The following is a 26619-nucleotide window of genomic DNA, read 5'->3' as shown; positions in this document are numbered from 1 at the left end:
ACACACCCTAGCCCTGCTCTCACCTGATGGTAGTGGAAGACAAAGGACATATAATATATATGTCATACAGTAGACACACCTCGCCCTTCCCTACCCACCCTGGTAGTGGAAGACAAAGGACATATAATCTTGGGTGTTCTAGGACCCCACCTTCCACCGGTCCCTCTCCACACTACCATAGCTGATGCTCTCTGGAAAGTGCCACTTCCTGGCAGGAGGCCAACCAGCACAAAAGTAGAGCATTAAACCACCAAAGCTAACGACCCCCACGGGTCCATTGCACCCTGCCTGCCCCCCACAACCTCCACCAGAACAGGCACTGGTATCCATAGCTGAGAGACTCATAGATGGCTCACATCATAGGACTCTGTGCAGACAACCCCCAGTACTAGCCCAAAGTTGGGTAGACTCGCTGGGTAGCTATACGCAGCAGAGAGACAACAATCACTGCAGTTCAGCTCACAGGAAGCCACATCCATAGGAAAAGGGGAAGAGTACTATATCCAGGGAACACCCCATGGGACAAAAGAATATGGGCAACAGCATTCAGTCCTAAACCTTCCCTCTGACAGAGACTACCCAAATGAAAAGAAACCAGAAAACCAACCCTGGTAATATGACCAAACAAGGCTCTTCAACACCCCAAAAAATTACATTAGTTCACCAGCAATGGATCCAAACCAAGAAGAAATCCCTGATTTACCTGAAAAAGAATTAAGGAAGTTAGTTATTAAGCTAATCAGGGAGGGATCAGAGAAAGGTGAAGCCCAATTCAAGGAAATCCAAAATATGATATAAGAAGTAAAGGGAGAAATATTCAAGGAAATAGATAGCTTAAAGAAAAAACAATAAAAAATTCAGGAAACTTTGGACACACTTTTAGAATGCGAAATGCTCTGGAAAGTCTCAGCAATAAAATTGAACAGGTAGAAGAAAGAAATTCAGAGCTCAAAGACAAGGTCTTCAAATTAACCCAATCCAACAAAGACAAAGAAAAAAGAATAAGAAAATATGAACTAAGCCTCCAAGAAGTCTGAGATTATGTTAAACAACCAAACGTAAGAATAACCTGTGTTCTGAGGAAGAAGAATTCTAAAAGCTTGGAAAAACAAATTTGGGGGAATAATTGAGGAAAACTTCCCTGACCTTGCTAGAGACCTAGACATACAAATACAAGAAGCTCAAAGAACACCCAGGAAATTCATCACAAAAAAGATCTTCGCCTAAGCACGTTGTCATCAGGTTATCCAAAGTTAAGACAAAAGAAAGAATCTTAAGAGCTGTGAGACAGAAGAACCAGGTAACCTACAAAGGAAAACCTAACAGATTAACAGTAGACTTCTCAGCAGAAACCCTACAAGCTAGAAGGGATTTGGGCCCTATCTTCAGCCTCCTCAAACGAAACAATTATCAGCCAAGAATTTTGTATCTAGTGAAACTAAACATTATATATGAAGGAAAGATAGAGTCTTCTTCAGACAAACAAATGCTGAGAGAATTATCCATTACCAAGCCACCCCTACAAGAACTGCTGAAAGGAGCTCTAAATCTTGAAACAAATCCTGGAAACACATAAAAACAGAACCTCTTTAAAGCATAAATCATGCAGGACCGGTAAAACAAAAATAGAAGTTAAAAAGCAAAAAACAAAAAACAAAAAAAACAAAAGTACCCAGGCAACAAATACCATGATGAATGCAAGGGTACCTCACATTTCAATACTAACATTGAATGTAAATAGCCTAAATGCTCCACTTAAAAGATACAGAACCATAGAATGGATAAGAACTCAACAACCAACTATCTGCTGCCTTCAGGAGACTCACCTAACACATAAGTGACAGGAGATTTCAACTGGGCTTCCTGGGTCGAGAAGGGGCTCAGAAAGCTGTGAAACTCACTCATTTCCTGCAACAGGACTTACTTTGGTCCTGGATGAATAATATTAAAGACATATGCTTAAAATATTCCTAATATCGGAATTTGTGCATGTGTTTTCTTCCCCAAGAAAGCTATAAACAGTGAAACTTTTGCTGTAAGCTTCCCTGTGTCCTCACTCCCTCTCTCCCTTCCCCTTCCCCTGAAACTAAAAGGAATGTTAAAAGCCCATTTTTCTGTGACCAGCAGACCTTATCTATGCTCCCAATTCCAATTCCTTGTAAACACAATTTGTAAAATCCTGGGAGATCCTGTCTCCTTTGCCATGCCACCATAAGGTTATAAAGTGGATAAAAAGTTACAATTCCGGTTTTCCTCAAGATGTAAGACATGTTAATTGTCTTTGTTTCTCATTCTGGTAACATCTTCCCGCCTTCCTGCCCCATGTATTTCCCGCCTTAAGGAGTTTAAAAGGTGATCAAAAAATCTAACACTGGCTACCTGCTCGGGACCCCTTCCACACTGTGGAAGCTTTGTACTGTCACTCTGCTCAATAAAGCCTACAGTTTTTTTTCTCTTGGTCCGATCCGTGTCTCTCTCTCACCACAGGCTGCCACCACACCAAATCTTTGGCGTGGCTAAGGCAAGAACCTTTGGCGCTACATAAGGACTCACATAAACTTAAAGAAGTAGAAAAAGGCATTTCATGCAAATGGAAACCAAAAGCGAGCAGGGGTAGTGATTCGTATATCAGACAAAACAAACTTTAAAGCAACAGCAGTTAAAGAGACAAAGAGGGACATTATATAATGGTAAAAGACCTTGTCAAACAGGAAAATATCACAATCCTAAATATATATGCACCTAACACTGGAGCTCCCAAATTTATAAAACAACTACTAATAGACCTAAGAAATGAAATAGAAAGCAACACAATAATAGTGGGGGACTTCAATATTCCACTGACAGAACTGGACAGGTCATCAAGACAGAAAGTCAACAAAGACACAATGGATTTAAACTACACCTTGGAACAAATGGACTTAACAGATACATTCAGAACATTTCATCCCACAACCACAGAATACACATTCTATTCAACAGTGCATGGAACTTTCTCTAAGAGAGACCAGATGATAAGCCATAAAATGAGCCTGAATAAATTAAAGAAAATTGAAATTATATCAGGCACTCTCTCAGACCACAGTGGAATAAAACTAAATCAACTGCAAAAGGAACCTTCAAAACCATGCAAATACAGGGAAATTAACCTGCTCCTGAATGATCATTGGGTCAAAAAAGAAATCAAGATGGAAATCAAAAAATTCTTTCAAATGAATGACAATAATGATACAACCTATCAAAACCTCTGAGATACAGCAAAGGCAGTGCTAAGAGGAAAGTTCATAGCCCTAAACACCTACATCAAAAAGACTGAAAGAGCACGAACTGACACTCTATAGTCATACCTCAAGGAACTACAGAAACAGGAAGAATACAAACCCAAACCCAGCAGAAGAAAGGAAATAACCAAGATCAGAACGGAACTATATTAAATTCAAACAAAAAAAAATACAAAAGATAAATGAAACAAAAGGCTGGTTCTTTGAAACGATACATAAAATTGATAGACCACTGGCAAGATTAGCCAAGAAAAGAAGAAAGAAAATCCAAATAACCTCACTAAGAAATGAAACAGGAGATATTACAACTGACACCAATGAAATATAAAAGATCATTCAAGCCTAATAAGAACAGCTTTATGAATATAAACTAGAAAACCTAGAAGAGATGGATACATTCCTGGAAAAATACAACCCTCCTAGCTTAAATCAGGAAGAATTAGATACCATGAACAGACCAATAACAAGCAGCAAGATTGAAATGGTAATTAAAAATTACCAACAAAAAAAGTCCAGGACCAGGCAAATTCACAGCAGAATTCTATCAGACATTCAAAGAAGAATTGGTACCAATCCTTTGGACACTACCCACAAGACAGAGAAAGAAGGAACCCTCCCTAATTCATTCTATGAAGCCAGCATCACCCTAATACCAAAATCAGGAAAGGACATAACCAAAAAAGAAAACTACAGACTGATAACCTTGATGAACACAGATGCTAAAATCCTTAACAAAATACTAGTTAACCAAATCCAACAACATATCAAAAAGACAATTCACCCTGATCAAATGGATTTCATACCAGGGATGCAGGGATAGTTTAACATACACAAGCCAATAAATGTGATACACCACATAAACAGAATTAAAGCAAAAATCACCTGATCATCTCAATAGATGCAGAAAAAGCATTGGACAAAATTCAGCATCACTTTATGATTAAAACTCTCAGCAAAATTGGCATACAGGGGACATACTTTAATATAATAAAAGCCATCTATGACAAACCCACAGCCAACACAAATGGGGAAAAGTTGAAAGCGTTCCCGCTGAGAACTGGAACAAGACAAGGATGCCCACTCTCAACATTCCTCTTCAACATAGTACTGGAAGTCCTATCCAGAGCAATCAGACAAGAGAAATAAAGCGCATCCAAATCAGTAGAAAGGAAGTCAAACTGTCACTGTTTGCTGAAGATATGATCGTTTACCTTAAAAATCCTAAGGACTCCTCCAGAAAGCTTCTAGAACTGATAAAATAATTCAACAAAGTTTCCGGATACAAGATTCATGTACAAAAATTATTAGCTCTTCTATACACCAAAAGCAACCAAACAGAGAATCAAATAAAAAACCCAACTCAACCCAACCCCTTTTACAATAGCTGTAAAAAAAAAAAAAGAAATACATAGGAATCTACCTAACCAAGGAGTCAAAAGACCTCTATAAGGAAAACTACAAAACACTGCTGAAAGAAATCATAGATGACACAAATAAATGGGAACACATCTCATGCTCATGGATGTGTGGAATCAATATTGTGAAAATGACCATACTGGCAAAAGCAATCTACGAATTCAAGGCAATCCCCATCAAAATACCACCATCATTCTTCACAGAATTAGAAAAAAAATCCTAAAATTCATATGGAACCAAAAAAGAGCCCACAGAGCCAAAGCAAAACTAAGCAAAAAGAACAAATCTGCTAGTATCACACTGCCTGATTTCAAACTGTACTACAAGGCCATAGTCATCAAAACAGCATGGTACTGGTACAAAAATAGGCACATGGACAAACGGAACAGAATAGAGAACCCAGAAATAAACTCAAATACTTAGAGCCAACTGATCTTTGACAAAGCAAACAAATACTTAAAGTGGGAAAAGGACACCCTTTCCAACAAATGGTGCTGGGATATTTGTCTAGCCACATGTAGGAGAATGAAACTGGATCCTCAACTCTCACCTTATACAAAAATCAACTCAAGATAGACTAAAGACTTAAACCTAAGACCTGAAACTATAAAAAATGTAGAAGATAAAATTGGAAAAATCCTAGATATTGGCTTAGGCAAGGATTTCATGACCAAGAACCCAAAAGCAAATGCAATAAAAACAAAAATAAATAGCTGGGACCTAATTAAACTAAAGAGCTTCTGCATGACAAAAGTAACAGTCAGCAGAGTAAACAGACAACCCACAGAGTGAGACAGAGTGAGACAAAATCTTCACAATCTATACACCTGACAAAGGACTAATATCCAGAATCTACAATGAACTCAAACAAATCGGTAAGAAAAAAAATCAAACAATTCCATCCAAAAGTGGGCTAAAAACATGAATAGACAATTCTCAAAAGAAGATATACAAATGGCCAACAAACATATGAAAAAATGCTCAACATCACTAATGATCAAGGAAATGCAAATCAAAATCACAATGTGATACCACCTCACTCCTGCAAGAATGGCCAAAATCAAAAAATCAAAAAAACAGTAGATTTTTTTTTGTTCACCATATGGTGAAGAGGGAACACTTCTACACTGCTGGTGGGAATGTAAACTAGTACAGCCACTATGAAAAGAATCAATATCGTGAAAATGGCCATACTGCCCAAGGCAATTTACAGATTCAATGCCATCCCCATCAAGCTACCAATGACTTTCTTCACAGAATTGGAAAAAACTACTTTAAAGTTCACATGGAACCAATAAAGAGCCCACATTGCCAAGTCAATCCTAAGCCAAAAGAACAAAGCTGGAGGCATCACACTACCTGACTTCAAACTATACTACAAGGCTACAGTAACCAAAACTGCATGGTACTGGTACCAAAACAGAGATATAGATCAACGGAACAGAACAGAGCCCTCAGAAATAACGCCACATATCTACAACTATCTGATCTTTGACAAACTTGAGAAAAACAAGTAATGGGGAAAAGATTCCCTATTTAATAAATGGTGCTAGGAAAACTGGCTAGCCATATGTAGAAAGCTGAAACTGGATCCCTTCCTTACACCTCATACAAAAATCAATTCAAGATGGATTAAAGACTTAAATGTTAGACCTAAAACCATAAAAACCCTAGAAGAAAACCTAGGCATTACCATTCAGGACATAGGCATGGGCAAGGACCTCATGTCTAAAACACCAAAAGCAATGGCAACAAAAGCCAAAATTGACAAATGGGATCTAATTAAACTAAAGAGCTTCTGCACAGCAAAAGAAACTACCATCAGAGTGAACAGGCAACCTACAAAATGGGAGAAAATTTTTGCAACCTACTCATCTGACAAAGGGCTAATATCCAGAATCTACAATGAACTCAAACCAATTTACAAGAAAAAAACAACCCCATCAAAAAGTGGGCAAAGGACATGAACAGACACTTCTCAAAAGAAGACATTTATGCAGCCAAAAAACACATGAAAAAATGCTCACCATCACTGGTCATCGGAGAAATGCAAATCAAAACCACAATGAGATACCATCTCACACCAGTTAGAATGGCAATCATTAAAAAGTCAGGAAACAACAGGTGCTGGAGAGGATGTGGAGAAATAGGAACACTTTTACACTGTTGGTGGGACTGTAAACTAGTTCAACCATTGTGGAAGTCAGTGTGGTGATTCCTCAGGGATCTAGAACTGGAAATACCATTTGACCCAGCCATCCCATTACTGGGTATATACCCAAAGGACTATAAATCATGCTGCTATAAAGACACATGCACACATATGTTTATTGCGGCATTAATCACGATAGCAAAGACTTGGAACCAACCCAAATGTCCAACAATGATAGACTGGATTAAGAAAATGTGGCACATATACACCATGGAATACTATGCATCCATAAAAAACGATGAGTTCATGTCCTTTGTAGGGACATGGATGAAATTGGAAATCATCATTCTCAGTAAACTATCACAAGAACAAAAAACCAAACACCGCATATTCTCACTCATAGGTGGGAATTGAACAATGAGATCACATGGACACAGGAAGGGGAATATTACACTCTGGGGACTGTTGTGGGGTGGGGGGAGGGGGGAGGGATAGTATCGGGAGATATACCTAATGCTAGATGACGAGTTAGTGGGTGCAGCGCACCAGCATGGCACATGTATACACATGTAACTAACCTGCACAATGTGCACATGTACCCTAAAACTTAAAGTATAATAAAAAAAAAAGAAAAAAAAAGAAAAACAGTGTGGAGATTCCTTAAAGAACTCAAAGTAGAACTACCATTTGATCCAGCAATCTCACTACTGAGTATCTACCCAGAGGAAAATAAGTAATTATTCAAAAAAAAAATACTTGCACATGCATGTTTATGGCAATGCAATTCACAAATGCAAAATCGTGGAACCAACCAAAACGCCCATCAATCAACGAGTGGATAAAGAAACTGTGAGATATATATATATATACATGATGGAATATTATGCAGCCATAAGAAGAAATGAATTAACAGCATTTGCAGTGGCCTAGATGACATTGGAGACTATTGCTCTAAGTGAAGTAACTCAGGAATGGAAAACCAAACATCGTATGTTCTTGCTGATATGTGGGAGCTAAGTTATGAGGATGCAAAGGCATAAGAATGATGCAATGGACTTTTAGGACTTGGAGGGAAGAGTAGGAGTGGAGCAAGAGAGAGAAGACTACAAATATGGTGCAGTGTTTACTGCTCAGGTGATGGGTGCACCAAAATCTCACAAATCACCACTGAAGAACTTACTCATGTAACCAAATACCACCTGTACGCCCAATAACTTATGGAAAAATAAATTTTAAAAATCAGATGGGAAGTAGTAAAATTTTCTCTAAGGATGACACGATCTTATATATTGAAAACCCTACGTGGCCTACCAAAAACTGTCAGAATTATTAAACAAATTCAGTAAAGTTGCAGGATGAAAAATTAACATGCAAATCAATTGTTTTCTATGCACTAACTATGAACGATCCATAAAAACAAACTAAGAAAACAATGCCATTTACATTGGCATCAGAAAGAAAAAAATTTAGAAATAAATGTAACCAAGAAGGTGAATGACCTATACACTGAAAACTATAAAACATTAGTGAAAGAAATTGAAGACACAAATAAATGGAAAGATACCCTATATTCATCGATTGGTAAAATTAATGTTAAAATGTTTATACCACCCAAAGCAATCTGCAGATTCAACGCAATCACTACTAAAATTTCAAAGGTATTTTTCAGAGAAATAGTAAAAAATCCTAAAATTTGTATTGAACCCCAAAAGACCCTGAAAAGCTAAAATGATTTTGAGAAAGAATAATTAAGATGAAAGCATCACACTTCCTTATTTCAAATTCTATTACAAAGCTGATATATATTACAAATATTACATATATACACATAGATTACAATATATGATACTGGCCTAATAACAGACACATAGACCAAAGGAACAACATAGAGATCCCAGAAATAAATCCATATATATACAGTCAATTAATCTTCAGCGAAAGTACCAAGAGGACACAATAGGAAACGGATAGTCTCTTCAAAAATGGTACTGGAAAAACTGAATATGCACATGCAAAAGAATGAAATGGGACCCTTATTTTACATCATACACAAAATAAACTAAAATTGATTAAAATCTTAGACATATAACCTAAAGCCACAAAACTCCTAGAAGAAGACATAGGGGAATGTTTCTTGACAATATTCTTGGTAATAATTTTTTGGGTATGACACCAAAAGCATGGGCAATACAAGCAAAAATAAACAAGTAGAACTACACCAAATTAAAAAGTTTTTGCACAGCACAGGAGAGAAATATCAATATAGAAAGGTAAACTATGGAATAAGAAAAAATATTTGCAAACCATATGTCTGATAAGGGGTTAAATCCAAAATATATAAGGAACTCAAACAACTCAATAGCAGAAAACAAAACAAAAAAAACCACTTAATTTTTTAAAAATGAGCAAAGGACCTGAACAGACATTTTTCCAAAGAATACATACAAATGGCCTATGGGTATAAGAAAACTGCTCAACATCACAAATCATCAGGGAAATGCAAATGAAAACCTTAAGATATTACCTCATATATGTTATAAAGGCTACTATCAAAGTCAAAAGATACCAAAAGTTGGCAAGGATGTGGAGAAAGGGGAGCCCTTATACATTATTGATGGGAATGCAAATTGGTAGAGTCATGGAAAATGGTTTCCCAAAAAAATTAAAACTAGAACTACAATGTGATCCAGCAACCCCACTTCTGAGTATATATCCAAAGGAAATGAAATCAGTATCTCAAAGAGATATCTGCTCTCTCATGTTTTTTGCAGCATTATTTGTAAAGCGAAAATATGGATACAACCTGTGTGTGTCCATCATGGAATGAATAATACAGAAAATGTGATATGTGTATGTATGATATGTGATGATATGTAATGATATAATAATATTCTACTTTTCATCCTTGAAAAGAAGAAAATCATAGATTTGCAACAATAATGGATACCTGGAAGACATTACACTAAGCAATATAAGCCAGAATTGAAAACAAATATTGTATGACATCACTTATATGTGAACTATTAAACAGTCAAACTCACAGAAATAGAGAGTACAATGCTGGTTATCAGGAACTGGAGGGTGGGAGAAATGGAAAGATGTTGGTCACAGGGTAAAAAGTTTCAGTTATAAGATGAATTAATCCTGGAAATCTAATATACGGCATGGTAAATATAGCTAAGAATAAAGTACTGCTTACTTGAAATTTGCTAAGAAATTATATGTTCAGTATCCACATCAATTAAAAAAGGTAACCATGTTAATTGATGGATAAATTAATTAGCTTCATTTTGCTAATTATTTCACAATGTATAGTTATACCAAATCATGGTGTACTCCTTAAATGTATAAAATTTTCATTTGTCAATTATACCTCAATAAAGCTGGATAAACAAATACACATTTAAATAAAAATAATTATTTTGAATAAAATGCCATGTATGCTTTAATGAAAGTTAACATAGTATGTGTTCCTGACATAAATTATAATTCTCCAACTCTCCAGTTAATCCCCTATGAAAGGGTTTGACATGTTTGCCATGTTAGTGGCTGTGCTTGAAAGCAGAGAGTATACATCCTTACCTCATTTTCAGGCTAAGCTAGGCAATTTCTTTGGGGTGGAAAGTGGGCAGGCATGATGTATGCCACATTGAAACAGAAGCTTTAAATGGAATTGTATCGTTTTTTGGTCTCTTGCCTTCCTTTTTCACTAGGCCATGAGAACAGCATAGTCTGTATAGTTCAGATAGAGATTACTCTGTCATCCTGGGTTCAAGATTGAAAAGACACAAAAAATGAAGACAAGCAGGGTCACATAGAGATGTATCCAATCTGCAGACCAGTGAACAAAAAAATAAATATTTTCCATTTAAAGCCACTGAAATTTAAGAGTTATATGTTATATGTTACCACAACAAAACAGAAAGAGAGAACATAATTTCTTATGTAAACTCCATTAATATGAACTGCAGAATATTCTGATTTTCTCCACATGAAGTTAATTCACATTTAGATATCAGGTAGCAAGTCTTCAATACTTTTTGTAAGATAACATTTATTCTTCATTTTAAATAATTTAGGAAAGTTACTGATGCTTCTAATAAAATTTGTAAAATTTCAGATTCTATTACTCAAGGTATCTCACTATTTGTGTTTTCCTCTAACTTTTCATTTTTTTTTCTGTTCTGAGTATCCTTTGAAGTACCACTCTGATTCTTGTTGAGAGATTTTATTAATTAAGCCTATATTAAAAATGTCTTTCTCCCAATCTCTGTGGAAGTCATTTGAGCCAAAGATGTTCTCTTTAACACTATTAAATAATGTCCCCCATCCCCACATGCAGAGACTGTGAAAATCAGGAATATATTGCTCAATTATTTCACTCATTTGATTTTGTAGTCTATGTATACAGTTCTGGTTGATGAGTTCTTAGAATTCTATCAATATTTTTGGCATTTTTGGCAACCATTTGCCCATGACATTGAATGTCCAAAGGTTTGAATAATTTCAACACCTGTAAAAGGGTTGTTATTGCTATTGTAGCCTTATACTTGCTTTCCAAATCAAATGGCTCCACATTTAATTATCACCAGACAGAAATGAAATGCTTTAAAAAATGCAGTTGGCTCAAAATGACTTCTTACAGTTACCATCTGTCTTATTGAAAGAGTATACATCACTTTATATATCCAAAATGCAACATTCTCATTAATATATGTACATTGTCTTTTATTCTGTTAAATGATACCAATTTGTAGCAAACCCAGAACAATAACTACACATACTCAAAGCCTAATGACAGTTCCTTTCTCCTATACAATTTCTTAAAAATTCATCATGTGACCTTACAGTTCTAATATATCACTGAAAAGATGCCTTTTGGCATCCCTAGTGTATATTAATCAGCAACTTCAGAACAAGTTAATATACACCACCCATAAACATGGTAATATTTAGGCAAGCTACGAAACAGCGAAACAAACTTCCTTTTAGGCTAGAAACTTTGTTAGTTGGTTGCTTTACAATTTTTCCATGAAATATGTTTTAAAAATCGTGTACCATATGTATTTCTTACTTCAGTACATACTAGTACAGAAAAATTGACTTTCCTGAGGACTAGTGAACAAGCATAGATTATGCTTTTGTCTTATAACATGACTCTTGAAAGCATGCCTAACAAACTCCTTGTTAATATTGTTTACTCTTAGAAATAATGTATTCTACTTCTTCCTTCTTAATAGTTCTAGACATGTATGTAACTTTTTCCCTAGTCACTGTGTCACTTAAGGTTCCCAAGTGCCAAATTTTGAGTAAGATACCTGCATACTTCAACTTCTAACTAGGAAACAAGGAGGGAGACATATTCAGTATGTCAAGTGGAAATACCATTGTCCTCATTTTTTAATAATTGCTATCCCTCTGATTTAGATGCCTGTGTTCTCATTCCAGGCAGTGAGATGTGTTGCTCTAGTGCTTTATAGTTCTCCATGCAGAGGCTCCTACACTACAGAGCCATATGCAGACCAAAACCTAGTCTAGCTGAATTGATAGGAACTACACAACCAAATATCAGATCCATGTTAGTGAAAGCGTTCAAAAGCATATGAATCAGATAAATCTTCTGTATTACCTAGCTTTCATCTTGTCTTTTATTTCTTGGCACTCCTTTGAAGCAGAGAATATTTAGGAACCTTTTCAAAAAGATCAGATGCTTTAACAAATAAGAATTTTATCTATGCTGTCTCAGCAATTTTTAAGAAAAGAAAAACAATGAGGTTTTAGCACTGAAAGATGTTTATTTAGCAGAAAGGCTATTTGGCAAATCATGTAGTCAATGAACCTAATTCTGAAGCACTGAGTTTGTGTACTGGAGCCTCAAGTATCTGGCAGAGTGGTTTCCTTTTTAAAATTCATGACATCATTCTCCGTGCTTCAAGTTTGGCTCAACATGAGAAATCTCCTTCTTTGGATGAATTAATTGGATTATTGGCTCTATGGGAAAAAGAATCCCTCCAAATCTCTTTAGCAAGAAATTAGTATCTTGAACTTGGTTTTCTATTCCCTAAGGGGGAACAACATCTCTTGATAAATAAAATAAATTGCTTCCCCAAATTTGTTAAAACTAGTTCAATATTCTGCTTTGTTTTGTCAAGTGCTAGTATGGAAAGAATTTTCATTGGCATGGATAATCTATGAACAAAGGAACACAACAGAATGAGTGTTGAGCCAGTAAATAAGTTCATGTTTTAAATATAATTGTATTTATTTGGGAAAAAAGGTTTTTGAAAGATAGAAAAAATATTATGAGAGCCTTATACTCTTATTAAAATATAAGACATAGTATACAGTGTTGTCCTGTTGGAAAACGTTCCATATTTCTTGACTATCAACAATTAAAATATTTTATCATATATTATAAAGCACTTTGTTGTTGTTGTTCTGTGAACTTGAACTACATACATCTCTATCCACAAGGCAGAGTCTAGCAATGTCACCTCTATAAGTACAGCTTAATTTATATTTTCTGTCTTTTCACCAGCCTTGCCACAAATTTGTCCCAATGTTGGAGGGTGGGTGGAGTTTGCAATCTGTGCTCACTATATATCAAACCTATAATAAGCCATCATATTTTTTATTAAAAAGAAAAATGTACTTTCCTATATATTTCAGAGAAAGTACAATTTTTAATATAAAAAGCACATACTTCACTTCAAAATGTTGAATAAGGATGTACTTAAAGAATTCCAGCTGGTTAAATTTAGAAAGCTAAACAAAGTCCAATCTAAGAATATTCTTTGGCTTTATGCCTACAGCATTTTCATTTGATTGTAAATTGGACATATTTTCATTCACTTCAGAATTTTGCCTTTCAGTGGTTTGTTCTCTTAAGAGACTCAACAGATTCTGATTCGCATGTAGGCACCAGTATTAACCCCCTACTTTCTGAGGACAGTTGTATCATTTCCAGTCAGTGATGGACTATCGCCCCTTCACTTTCTATCTAGAACATTTTCTACGAGTAACTGTGACTAGAAAGGTTAACCTTTCTTTCTTACGGACGAATCTTATTGAGGTAAAATTTACACACAGAAAAAGTCAACCCTTCAATGAATTTTTACAACTGTAACTATAATCAAAATATAGAACATTTCCATCATCCCAAAAAGTTCTATTACACCACTCATAGTCAAAACACCCAATATTTCTCATCCCAAACAATGACTGATCTGCTTTGTGTAAATCTATATCTACATAGTATGTACTCTGTTGTGTATGATTTCTGTTACTTAGTATAATGTCTGTGGACCTGGCATGATGGCTCACTTCTGTAATCCCAGCACTTTGGAAGGCCAACGTGGGTGGATCACCTGAGGTCAGGAGTTCGAGGCCAGCCTGGCCAATATGGTGAAGCTCCATGTCTACTAAAAATACAAAAAAAAAATTAGCCAGGCGTGGTGGCAGGTGCCTGTAATCCTGGCTACTTGGGAGGCTGAGGCAGAATTGCTTGAACCCAGGAGGCAGAGGTTGCAGTGAACTGAGACCACACAATTGCACTCCAGCCTAGGCAACAAGAAAGAAACTCTGTCTCAAAAAAAAAAAATAAATAACGTCTGTGAAGTTTATCCACGTTGTTGAGTATACTAGAAGTTCATCCCTGTTCATTGCCAGATATCAGTACATTGTTTGAATATATCACAATTTGTTTACCTATTCACCAGCTGACAAACATTTGGATTGTTTCTAGTTTGTGAGTATTGTGAATAAAGCAGTGATGAACGTTCATGTGCTAATGTTTCTGTGAATATACATTTTCATTTCTCTTGGATAAATACATATTTTGTTAAATTTTTCTCTGAGTCATGTCTTGATGCTATCATAAATGATGTTGTTTTTCCAATTGTTCATTGCTAGTATACAGAAATGCAATTGATTTTTATGTGTCTTTATATCTTGGGATCTTGGTAAATTTACATGTTAGTTCTAGCAGCTTTATAGTTGATTTCTTAAGACTTTCTACATAAAGAATTATATCATCTGTGAATAGGAACTGTTTATTTCTTCCTTTCCTATCTATATGCCTTTTATTTCTTTTTTATTCCATTATTTTACTGCCTAAGACTTCCACTGCAATTTTAATAAAATCATAAGAATAAACATCCTTGACTTATTCTCATTGTTAGAGGATTAGTATTTAATGTTTCATCATTAGGTATGATGTATCTGGAGATTTTGCATGGAGATTTTATTTGATTGATTGAGGAGGTTTTCTTTTATATCCTGGTTTGCTAAGTGTTTAATTTTTGTCAAATGCTTTTCTACACGTATTAAGATTCTATTTTTTAATGTTTATAATCTGGTCACTTATATTTATCATTGTACATTACATCATATAAAAATATTGCTGAAAACTATTACTTAGTCATGATGTTTCATTGTTTTTACAGATTACTGAATTTACCTTGGTGATACTGTGTTAAGGATTTTGCATCTTTGTGATATCTGGGACGACAACAACCTTCTTACAACATGAGGAAATGTACAAGAGATTTTTGAGAGATATGAACTCTGACTCATTAAGCTTCTAAACCAATACCAACAACTGTCTACCTCCAGACTATTTTGTAGGGTAGAAAACAAACCCTGGTTTATATAGTCCAGAACAGTTGGGATTCCCATTACTTGAAGCCAAAAGCAACTCTAACTGATGCAAATGCCACTTGAGGAATGCTGGATTTTAGAACTACTCAAGAATACACGGAAGTCCCACTTTACTGTGGTGTTTTTTTTAAGGACAAACAATAATCATAGTAATAATAAGAGTCTACATTAATTGTTGTATTTAATTTCATAAAGAACTGACTTTACAAAACAGGCACTACTGTGCTTATTTTACAGATAGTGAAACAGAAACTCAGTTTGGCACAAGGTCTTCCACTTTCTAAACCTATTTTACCCAACTAGAAAGTTCATGCTCTTCACTATGGCCTCCCCAGTAGTGCAATAATGTAGTAGGAGACCAGCAAGACTTGTTTTCCGGTCACAATACTGCTGACCAAAACAAGATCCAGTCCAGAAGGGATGAAGTGAAAAAATGGGAAGGAACCAGTAGATGACAAAGAAAGCTATCCCTAGCTGCCCTCATTGCTCATTAGCATAAGATACTCCTACCAATGCCACGACAATTTACAAAAGCCTTGGCGATGATCCAGAAGTTACCACCTCTTTCCATGGCAATGATCTAAAAATTACTGCCTCTTTTCTAGAAATTTCTAAATACCCTGCCCCTATCAATCTGCATTGACTTATCCCTTAATTTGCATAAAATTGAAAGTGAGTTTGCCTGAGTATAAACAGAGTTGCCAAAAGCTCATACCTTATTGACTCTAGGCGTACTGCCTATGAGTTAGCCCTGCTTTGGAAGAAGCAGTATAGTTCAGTTAAAGATTGCTAACAACACTAGATTATCGTTGAGTTCTTTCCTGTATGAAGCCCCAGTTTGGGGACTCAGCTGTCCTGTAATATCAGTAAAAGATCTTTCTTGAAATTTTTTCTAAATAACTGGGAATTCACATTCAGGGGTCTCCACAGTCTACATCTTTGGACTTGGTACTTTGGAAAGGCATGAAAATTTGACCAATGGAGGACCTGCTCCATTGAAGAGTGAGGCCATAAGAACCCAGTCTGGCAATTCAAAGAGAAGTACTTAATAATGGTTAAGGAAGTAAAGTCAATATTTTGTTGATTTTATGCCTCATGTACAAATATATGGGAAGTAGATGCTATTGAAAACTGGATAATAAAAATTATGTAACAATATCCTGAGATGTCTGGAAGGGAATTACTAAGAAATAGTCAGTAATAATTCTTAAGCTACGTTCCAGTTTCTGAGAATTTTCTTGTTCAGAAACAAGTATACATATAACATCTGTTGGCTTTTTGCTACATGATATTTTCAACAAACCTGTAAAGGACGCTAAACTGTGCTATTAAACTCTGGGAGGAAAAAACAACTCTTGAAAATAACTAGGGCTGTAGCTTTTCAAGGAAGAAGTTCAAGTTGAAATTCTCAGGCTTAGTATAATTATATAAATATCAATATCAGAAAGAAAAATGAATTCACTAAGAGTTCAAAGGACCAAACCAAGTTTGACTGAAAGATTAGAGATAAGACAGATAATGACACAAGCATATTTGGAAACAATGTTTAACAGAAAGAAATAAACCTTCACTTGGGCATAATTTTTTTAAGTCGAAATCACTTACTGGCACTTTTGAAGATGCAGTCATGTAGCAAACCTGTTTCAACTGATAAAACAAAGCCTAATGTCTTCTACACAATCAGAAAGAGAGACGAGTGCTTCTTCCAATTAATTGGTGGAGCCTGCTTCAATACTGATTAGGTCTTCCACACACTGAGCAATGAAGGAAACCAAAGGAGTCCTGGTTACCAAATACTAGAAATTGAAAATGAAGTGAGGCAGGAAATTTAGAGTGGTTGTTTTGTAACTTATAGAACTACAATTCAGTAGCATTTTTAAACATTACTTTGTCTCTAGCCAGCATTCCACCTCTTTAAAATAAAAGCAAAATTAAAGTGTTAGTTTATTTTGTGTAATAACACTTTACATTTTACAAAGTGTTTTCAGAGACATTATCCTACTTGACCTTCCTAACCACCAATGAGGTAGAGTTATGATTACTATCTGACAGATGAAGAAACTAAAGCCAGTGAAGAAAAATAAAATTATGAAATTGCTTGCTCTTCTGCTTATGACAATGTTAAAAAAAAAAAACCCCTTAGACACATTAAATTTAAAAAGTTTAACTGAGCAAAGAACAATTCCTGAATCAGACAGCCTCCTGAAACAGATCTAGAGAGATTCAAGCATAGCCACAGAGTGGAAGATTTATGGACAGAAAAAGGAATGTGATGTACAGAAAAGGGAAGTGAGGTACAGAAATAGCCAGATTGGTCACAGCTGGGCATTTGCCTTATTTGAACGTGGTTTGAATAACTGGCAGCTTTTGATTGGCCAAAACTCAGTGATTGGCACAAGAGTAGGTTAGTCTATTTAGCCATCCAGTTAGGTTACAGTTCATTACGTACAGAGAATCATTTAGGCTGAAATTAAAATATGTAAGGAGGCAGCTTTAGGTTAAACTTGATTTAACAACAATAACCATAAAAACAAGACCACCAGTTATTGGCCATTTGGTATTAATAGACGGCAGGAATTATCTTAAGCACTTTAAATATAATACCTCATCAATCATAAAAAAATTTTGCAAGCTACATATTATTGTCTTCACACTACATGTGAGGGATATTGAGGATGAGACAAGTTAAATAACTTGTCCAAAATCACACGGATGATAAGTTATAGACTCAAAATTTAAGCCCATATCTGTTTGGTTGTAAGCCCTGTGCATTAAAAAGAAAAAAATTGGCTGTACTATACTACTCTTTGCTAAATTAATGACTTTCTTAACCCACTATATTAAAATCGCATATATATGCATTTGCAAATACTTATTTACATACATTATACACATATACTCACGTAATTCAAGTAGTGTAGGCATGATTTATATATGTCTTTACTTTTAAAAGGTTCTATTTAATGCCTAGATTGGGTAAAAAGCAAATGAATAAATTTTTTTCACTTTTATCATCTGAGGCCATTTGTCATTCATTACACAAAGTTATGCAAATAAGTTTGAATTGTGAAGACACGCTTAAATTTTACAAGCTCTGAATTTCACACTAGGGAACGAGGATAAACAAATTCTATTATGTTCTGATAAGTCTACTAAGTAATAAATAATTTGTTAAAGTAAAAGAAGTCTAAAAAGAAGTACAACTTGATTTTGGCCACTGCTACATCACAATTAGTACCAATGTAACCATTCTACCAGTTTCAACATTTAAGGAATGCCTATTTCGTACTAAACATTGTGCTACAAAGATGAATAAGACATAACCTTTGTACTTGAAGACCTAAGGATCTAGTATATGAGATATGCAAAAATGGACAAATTCAAGTCAATAAGGTCAGTACAACAATAGAGATGACAAGGTATGCTATGGACTGTATGTGTCTCCCCCACAAATTCATATATTGAAAGCCTAATCCCCAGTGTGACAGTATGTGGAAATGCAGCCTTTAGGAGGTAGTTAGGGTATGAGGATGGAGGTGAGGGCATCTTAGGGCATGAGGATGGAGGTGAGCCTTTAGGAGTTAATTAGGGCATAATGGAGTGAAGTGAGGTTGATGATGGGACTTGTGGCCTTATAAGAACACTAATATGCTTGCTTCCGCTCTCGATCTCTCTCCATCCCCTACATGCGGACATAAGGAGAAGACGGCTGACTGCAAACCAGGAGGAAGGCTCCCATCAGAACCTAACCATGGACTCTGATCTCTGACTTTCCAAACTCCAGAAGGGTAAGAAATAAAATTATGTTGTTCAAACCATCCGTCGTATGGTACTTTTGTTGCAGGAGACTGAATTGACTAAGAGTTCCTCAGGAGCTTAGAGAGACATCATAAACAAGCAAGTAAAATCAAGAAAGTCCTGTGGGAGATGATGCCTGAAGCAACCATTTAAAGGACAAGTAGAGATGAGCCGGCAAAGAAGGGAACACACAGCATTGTGAAAAGAGGCACAACTCAGAAACTTTCACACCCTTCATCTCATAACACTAAGGTCGTACATGCGTGAAGAGAGAAAACAACCACCACCCTTAGAAGGCCAATTTAGTTTAGAGAAGAAATTCTACTTCCAATGGGCTTATTCTTTAATTTATATTAAACTTAAATTGAGACTGCACTGTTTCTCTATTTACTCTCTGAAATGCTCATGCCCTTAATCAACAGATTATTATTAAAGACTATGTTAATATCCAATTTTTTTCATTAATGACATTTAGGACAGAAAGGTATATTCAGGTTAAAAAAAAGAAAAAAATGCCATACTGAATACCAGAAAATATAAATATTAGACATTCTTTTCAAGCCCCTGAGGCTTTCTTGTGGGCATTTTGATAATAGTAAAAGTTTTACTTCAGGGTGCCATCTTGAATGAGCCAAATTTAGAACCTTAATTCTAATTGAAATTTTAACCTCCCAAAATCATACGCATATGAAAGTGTTGCTTATATCTCCTTAGTAAATTTGCAGATCTAAAATGCATCATTCTCATACAGCCATAGTATCTGTGCTCTTCGCTGTCTTTTTGAAATCTCATGACAATCTCTTTTATTTGAAATAAACATGCTATTTAAAAAAAAAATCACTCATATGGTAATATAAGAAGATTGAAGTAATTTGGACTAAACCTAAGAAGTGATTCTCTTCTTCTATCATTTATAATTTCTGTCTTCTGAGTTATTATAGAAAATTTATGGCATGGTCACCCTTAGAATTAAGACTCTGCTTTGACACAGGAAGATACCTCCTGGTAACAGTGACCCTATATTCCTAACTTGGGTCACAGTCTTGATTGCAACTATCCTTCCTTTTTGTATCTATAAGTTAATTAATGCATGCCAGTTCATAAGCCAGGCCTTGGACAGGCATTTAGAAAACAAAATTGAAAAATGGTTTCTGCCCTCAAGAGTTTTATGGTCAAATGGGAGACAAACATTTGTAAACAGATAATATTGGCATTGGCTCATCCCTTTTGGAACACTAACATTGTAATTTTATTACAATTCGATTAAACTTTGGGATATTTTGAGATTCATTCTTGTTGTATTTATCCTCAATAATTTCATCCATTTGAGAAAGCTATGGATGCCAAGATCATAAATCAGTTACAGTCAAAAATATATATTGGCATAGTGCTTTATAATGTACAATGTGCTATCATATACATTAATTCTTTAATTCTACCTTGAGGTAGGTACTTTTACAACCTTTCCTATTTTACTTTTGAGATAAGTGAAGTTGAGAGGTTAAGTGACTTGCTCAAGGGCAGGTACCTGTAACAACTAAACCAAGTTATTTGATTCAAGCAGATGATATATTAATCACAATATAATAGCTAAGATATGGGTATATTCTATATATAAGATGTAAGGCTCTGCATCCATTAACAACTTTATTCTTCATTAAAAAAACTGTGAGGTTTGTCCATTTTGCTCATTTTTTATATGAACAATAAAGTAAATTGGCTAAGGCTACATAGCCACTAATTGTTAGAAACAGCGTAGAAGCAGACATGTGCCTTCAGAGATACAGTTCTTTACTGCCTACTAGATTTCTCCTTCATGAAATGTTCTTTATATTGAACTGCTTCTATCTGTCTCTCATTGGCATATATCATCAAAAAGCATAAATGAATATTAAAAGGTTAGAAAAACAAAGACAAATCAACCGAAAACTAATTTTTTATGCTTTGCTGTCAAACACACAATGGCTCCCCCATCTTACCAAACGCACCCAGTGTACTCTATTGAAATTCAGACACTTCTTAAACACAAAAAATGACTTTAGTAAGTATGTTCATGTCAGTCCATATCATCCTTCTTAATTCTTTGGTTCCTCCTTAATACTTCGTCTTCCTTAATTCTTCCCTTTAACCATACCATTTTCTTGGCTTAGTGTCTTACTCCCTTCCAAGCCATATATATCCTTAGCCATCCAGATAAACTGCAACCTTCTTCAGTTATACTACCCATTCTTTAATTTTTGTTTAAACCATGTGTATGTTCCACATAATTTAATATGTACTTTTATGCTTTATCATTGTTCTCATGTTGTGTTAAGTGAGAAAATTCTTGAGTTTATATATCACCTAGGAGTGAGCATATAGTAGGTGCTCAAAACCTACTTCAGTAGTGAAACAAAAGCATATTCACAGATGTTTCCATTTCGATGAGAAACCCAAAGGAGCTTCAGTTTCAAAAGAACACTTAGAGGAAATAAGCTTCTCTTAAAAATAAATAAGCTTTTCTTTAAAATAAAAACAGTTCAAATGTCTTTACATTTAAAAGATCTTATGAAGCCAGAGTCAAGAACAAAAGCAACCTGAGTTAACTCTCTTGATATACTTTGACCTAAAACTAAGGGTAAGTGGGAAAAATGTAATAACACAATTTGATTACCTGGCATCATTTTGAATAAAAAGACTAAAATCAAATATTGAGACCAATTCTGTTAAGTTTCCCAAACGCAAATTAATTTGATCATTTAAATTTCCACATTATGATATGCCCTCTATATGACTCAAATGCCATTTCCAATTCAATTATTTTTTATTTTATGCTAACTCATCTTTGAATGTCAGTAAACAAGAGGGAAAAAATATGAAATTTGCAGGGTTGAGGGCAGTAGAGAGAATGCTGTGATCTCTATTTTCTATTTATGGATCACCCTCTGTATAGGTTTGGCATTCATTCTGAAAATTACTAACTTTTAGCAATAAAATGCACCTATAAATGCATACTGATTAAGTGGCATTATACCACATGAACATTTTCCATGTAAATATATTATTAATAATTTTATAATTTCAAATTAAGATTCTGATTCCTATTTGTTTCCCTGAAGTGTTTTTCCTCCTTAATTACCTGTCTCAGAGATTTTTCTTTTTGTGTCTCTCTTTCTTCATATTCCCTTGAGGCCCCATAATTAGAGCTTGCAGTACCTCTGCACCAAACAGAAAACCAAGAAAATCTTCCTTGGTTTCAGGTTTTCATAAAAATTTGAAACGTGGAACTGGGTTCATGAAAAGTTTTCTTGAGGTAGACAAACCTTTCAGCAAGTTTTGTGCAAATCTTGGATGAATTCAAAGTTAGCCTGAGCCAATTAATTTTTTGGCAGGGAAATTGTAACATATGATGGTTGTGTCTGTGCTAGATGGCTTTATATAAAAATGGGTGACTTTGGATGGATTTGGCTTTGAACGTGTTGGCGCTTTCCACCTAAAAGCACAAAATACAATTCAGGGCTTATAGAATTCTATCCTCTCAGATTCCTTGCAGGCAAATTTGTCTCCTGCCATTGTATTTCCCAAACAGGACATTTCTTTACTCAGTACAAAATATTTTCCCTAGTTTGTGTTAAGATTGAAATTTATTTTTTAAAGGATTGAGGATCAATTAATGACATTAAACAAGATGGATCACAAAAGTGAGTAGTCCCAGACTACAATTGCCTTCAGGGCAGCCATTTACACTCTGTTTCCAGCATCTAAAACAGTGCCTGGTACATAGTAGGTGCTCAATGAATATTTATTGAATAAGTAAATAACAACTCGTATCTGTAAAGAAATACCACAGCAATAGAACAGAGGAAAAAAGACATTCCCTAATATATCTTCAAACTCTTTAGGCTTCCTGCTTCTAAATGTGTTTGTACCTCTTCCCTCAAATATTCAGTATACCAGATAGTCACAAGATTAATCAATGAAATCAATAACTTAGTCACATATGCTTTTGCTTAAACATAATGATGTTGGTATTGGTGGGCACATGATAGCAGAAACAGTCCTTGGAGTAATTTCTCATTACGGAAAATAATTGCAAACCCTTACAATATCTTTTTCTGTTGTCTCACAAAACTGAAAAGGACTTAAGAAACCCATATGTTATGCAGGAGGAACTTAATTTCAGTGAGAGGACATGATTACACAAAGTCACGCAATAGGCTAGGGGAAAAACAAGTATGTGGCTGAAGTCACCTAGCTCCAGGCCAAGTGTTACTTTCATTCTACCACATGGGTGAATTTTTTTGCTTTCCTGCATACCAAATGCACCACAAAATATTTGAGTTTGTTTTAACCTATCATTAGAGTGGATCTTTGAAATCCTGAGTAGAGCTAGACCACAGATAAAACCTCATCCCCTCGCTCCCAAGAAATCACTTTCCTTTACAAATTTTATATTGCTAGTTTACTTTTAAGAATGTGTATGCAGCCGGGCATGGTGGCTCACGCCTGTAATCCCAGCACTTTGGAAGGCTGAGGAGGGCAGATCACGAGGCCAGGAGTTCGAGACCAGCCTGACCAACATGGTGAAACCCCATCTCCACTAAAAATCCAAAAATTAGCCAGGCATGGCGGCGCATGCCTGTAGTCCCAGCTACTTGGGAGGCTGAGGCAGGAGAATCACTTGAACCCGGGAGGCGGAGGTTGCAGTGAGCTGAGATCACGCCACTGCACTCCAGCCTTGGCGACAGAGTGAGACTCTGTCTCAAAAAAAAAAAAAAAAGGAATGTGTATGCTCCGCTCAGAACTTTCAGTTATCCTATATTCACCTGATCCACATTGGAAATACCGTGTATTCTTTTGGTCTATGACTACTCCAGCATGGATATGCTCAGAGATGGAGGCACCACAATGCAGATTCACCGTATCTTTCCAGCCCTCACATGCATGCACTTAGAAATGTCCAGAACTCAAAAACAACTCTTGAATTCAATTCAAGGAACCCAAATCTTCAATGTGAGGACAATAAGACATCATATTTAGTCCTGTCAGTCTCTTCCCTTATACAGTACCCCTAACTCCATATTTAACTCATTTTGCCTTGTAAGTCCTTGACCCAAGAATGTCCAGACAATGCAATCTGAAAGTCAATCTACTGACCAGAAAGCTAATGCTACTCACTAATTAATGGTACACTTGAATTTTGGCACCTAGCTTAGACCTAAGAAATAGAACATGAGATGAAAATAAAGCTGGTCACTGGAAAGACAATAAAAAAAATAGAAAGCCAATTACTTGGAACCATAAATTAACCAAAATAATTCTCCATAGCACCCAGTATTCCAGTTTTTACATTCTAAAGAGTGAGACATTAGTGGACCTCATCCACTACTACAATTTACCAGCATCCCTACATGTATTATTCACTCAATTATTCACCATGACTTCATAAAGCAAGTACTTAAACAATGTATTTTCTCAGGTCCTGAGGCTTACTGATATATTCATCCAAATGTTGATCATGTTAAATATATGCTTGTATAATATACACTGCCCTGGGTGCTGGGGATACAACTATGAATAAGACGTACTCAGGCCCTATGCAATCGAACTTAAATTCTGTTTATTCTGCCCAATCTCTTTCTCCTCTACTTCCAAGACTCCAGTTTCATGTATGTTAAACTACTTATTACTGCTCACATGTCTCTAAGACACTGTTCATTTTTTTCTCTTTTTTCTCTCTGTTCTTCACATTGATGCTTTCTGTTAATATATCTAAAAGTATATTCTTTTTCTTGCCATCTTCAATATGATAAATCGTTTTTCATTGTAGCTATTGGATATTTAAGCTCTAGACTATTCATTTTATTTTGTTTCTATATCTCCGAGATTTTTCATCATTGTATTCATTATACATGTATCTTCTTTAATGTCCTTAAAATATTTATAAATAGTTGCTTTAAAGTCCTTTTCTGCTAAATGGAACATCTGGGTTTTGCAAGATCAACTTATATTAGCTGATTTTTTCTTGAAAATAAGTAATATTTTTGCTTTTTCACATTTTTTATATACTACAAATTATGAATAATAAGTTGTAAATATAGACACTGCTATATTACTGTGATGACTGATTTCTTTTCATGGAAAACCAGGTAACTTGTCTGGATTCCAACTCCAAACTCTGTATTTTTGCAAAGACCATAATCTGTTACCTCTGCATGGCTCTTTCAGATTCCAGATGCTGCTTTTTTGTTGTTGTTTGTTGTTTTTGGCTGAGTCCTATAGGATTTATTCCCCATATGCCAGCTAGTTTAGCCAGGTTAGCACATAGCTAAGAATGTGCATGAATTTTATATGCTGATTTAGGGGCTGAACCACTCTGAATCCCTTTCTTTCAGGATTTAATGCTAATTTTCTGGCTAGGTTCCCAAACTCTGTTCTCTGACAGCTCAAGCCAGTAAAATAGTGGCTTTCTTCCTATAGAGCCTCAGGTAGGTCTGAGCATGACCTCCAACAAAGAGCTTAAAAATAGCAAATTTCACCTGTTATACTCATCTTTCAAGTGTATCATCATCTATAATTCTCACTTGCTTTTGTTCATTCTCTTCTGCCTTCAAGTTGTTTGGTGAATATAGAAGATATGAATATACATATAGATACACTTTTCCAAGTTTTATAATTCTTATATGCAGAGGATTATTCCAATCAAACCACTCCATCATTTCCAATACACTATCTTTTTGAAATCAAGAAATGAATCTTACTCAACTTGGTCTTGCCAGGGCAAAACATGGGTTTTTTGCCATATAGTAGCTGATCAATAAATGCTTGCTGGATTGAATACTTCATTTTGACATCAAGGTTATTTATAAATCATTTATAAATAATTATGTGTGCATTGTTGGACATGAATAAAATTTCTAAGAACTGACAAGAGAAACAGCACTGTGCTGAATCTCAGAAAAGTTCAAGAAAGTAGGCAGAATATGGGTCTCAGAATATAGCTTAGAAACTATTAGGAGCCATATATTTAATATGGAATTACAGAAAATTTCATAAAGTATGTCATCCTAAGCAAGAAAAAAAAACTTGTCTACTATTAAAGAGTCTATTATCTGTCAGAGGTAGGGCTGTACTAAAATCAGATGACCTTGACCTTCAAAACAGTCCCCTAAGCCTACACATTTTTCCCATAAGATGACACAATAGGCCTGGGGCTGATGAGAACTTTGAAGATAATCCCAGCCATACTCTAAGAATACTCATCAAAAGATTGTCCACTAAGACCAGATCTACCTATGCTAAGAATCTGTCAATGTTAATCCAATTCGGTTACTT

The sequence above is a fragment of the Gorilla gorilla genome, chromosome 13, assembly GCF_029281585.2.
Source record: "Gorilla gorilla gorilla isolate KB3781 chromosome 13, NHGRI_mGorGor1-v2.1_pri, whole genome shotgun sequence".
NCBI classification, from domain to species: domain Eukaryota; kingdom Metazoa; phylum Chordata; class Mammalia; order Primates; family Hominidae; genus Gorilla; species Gorilla gorilla.
Note: the sequence above shows the minus strand (reverse complement) of the source record.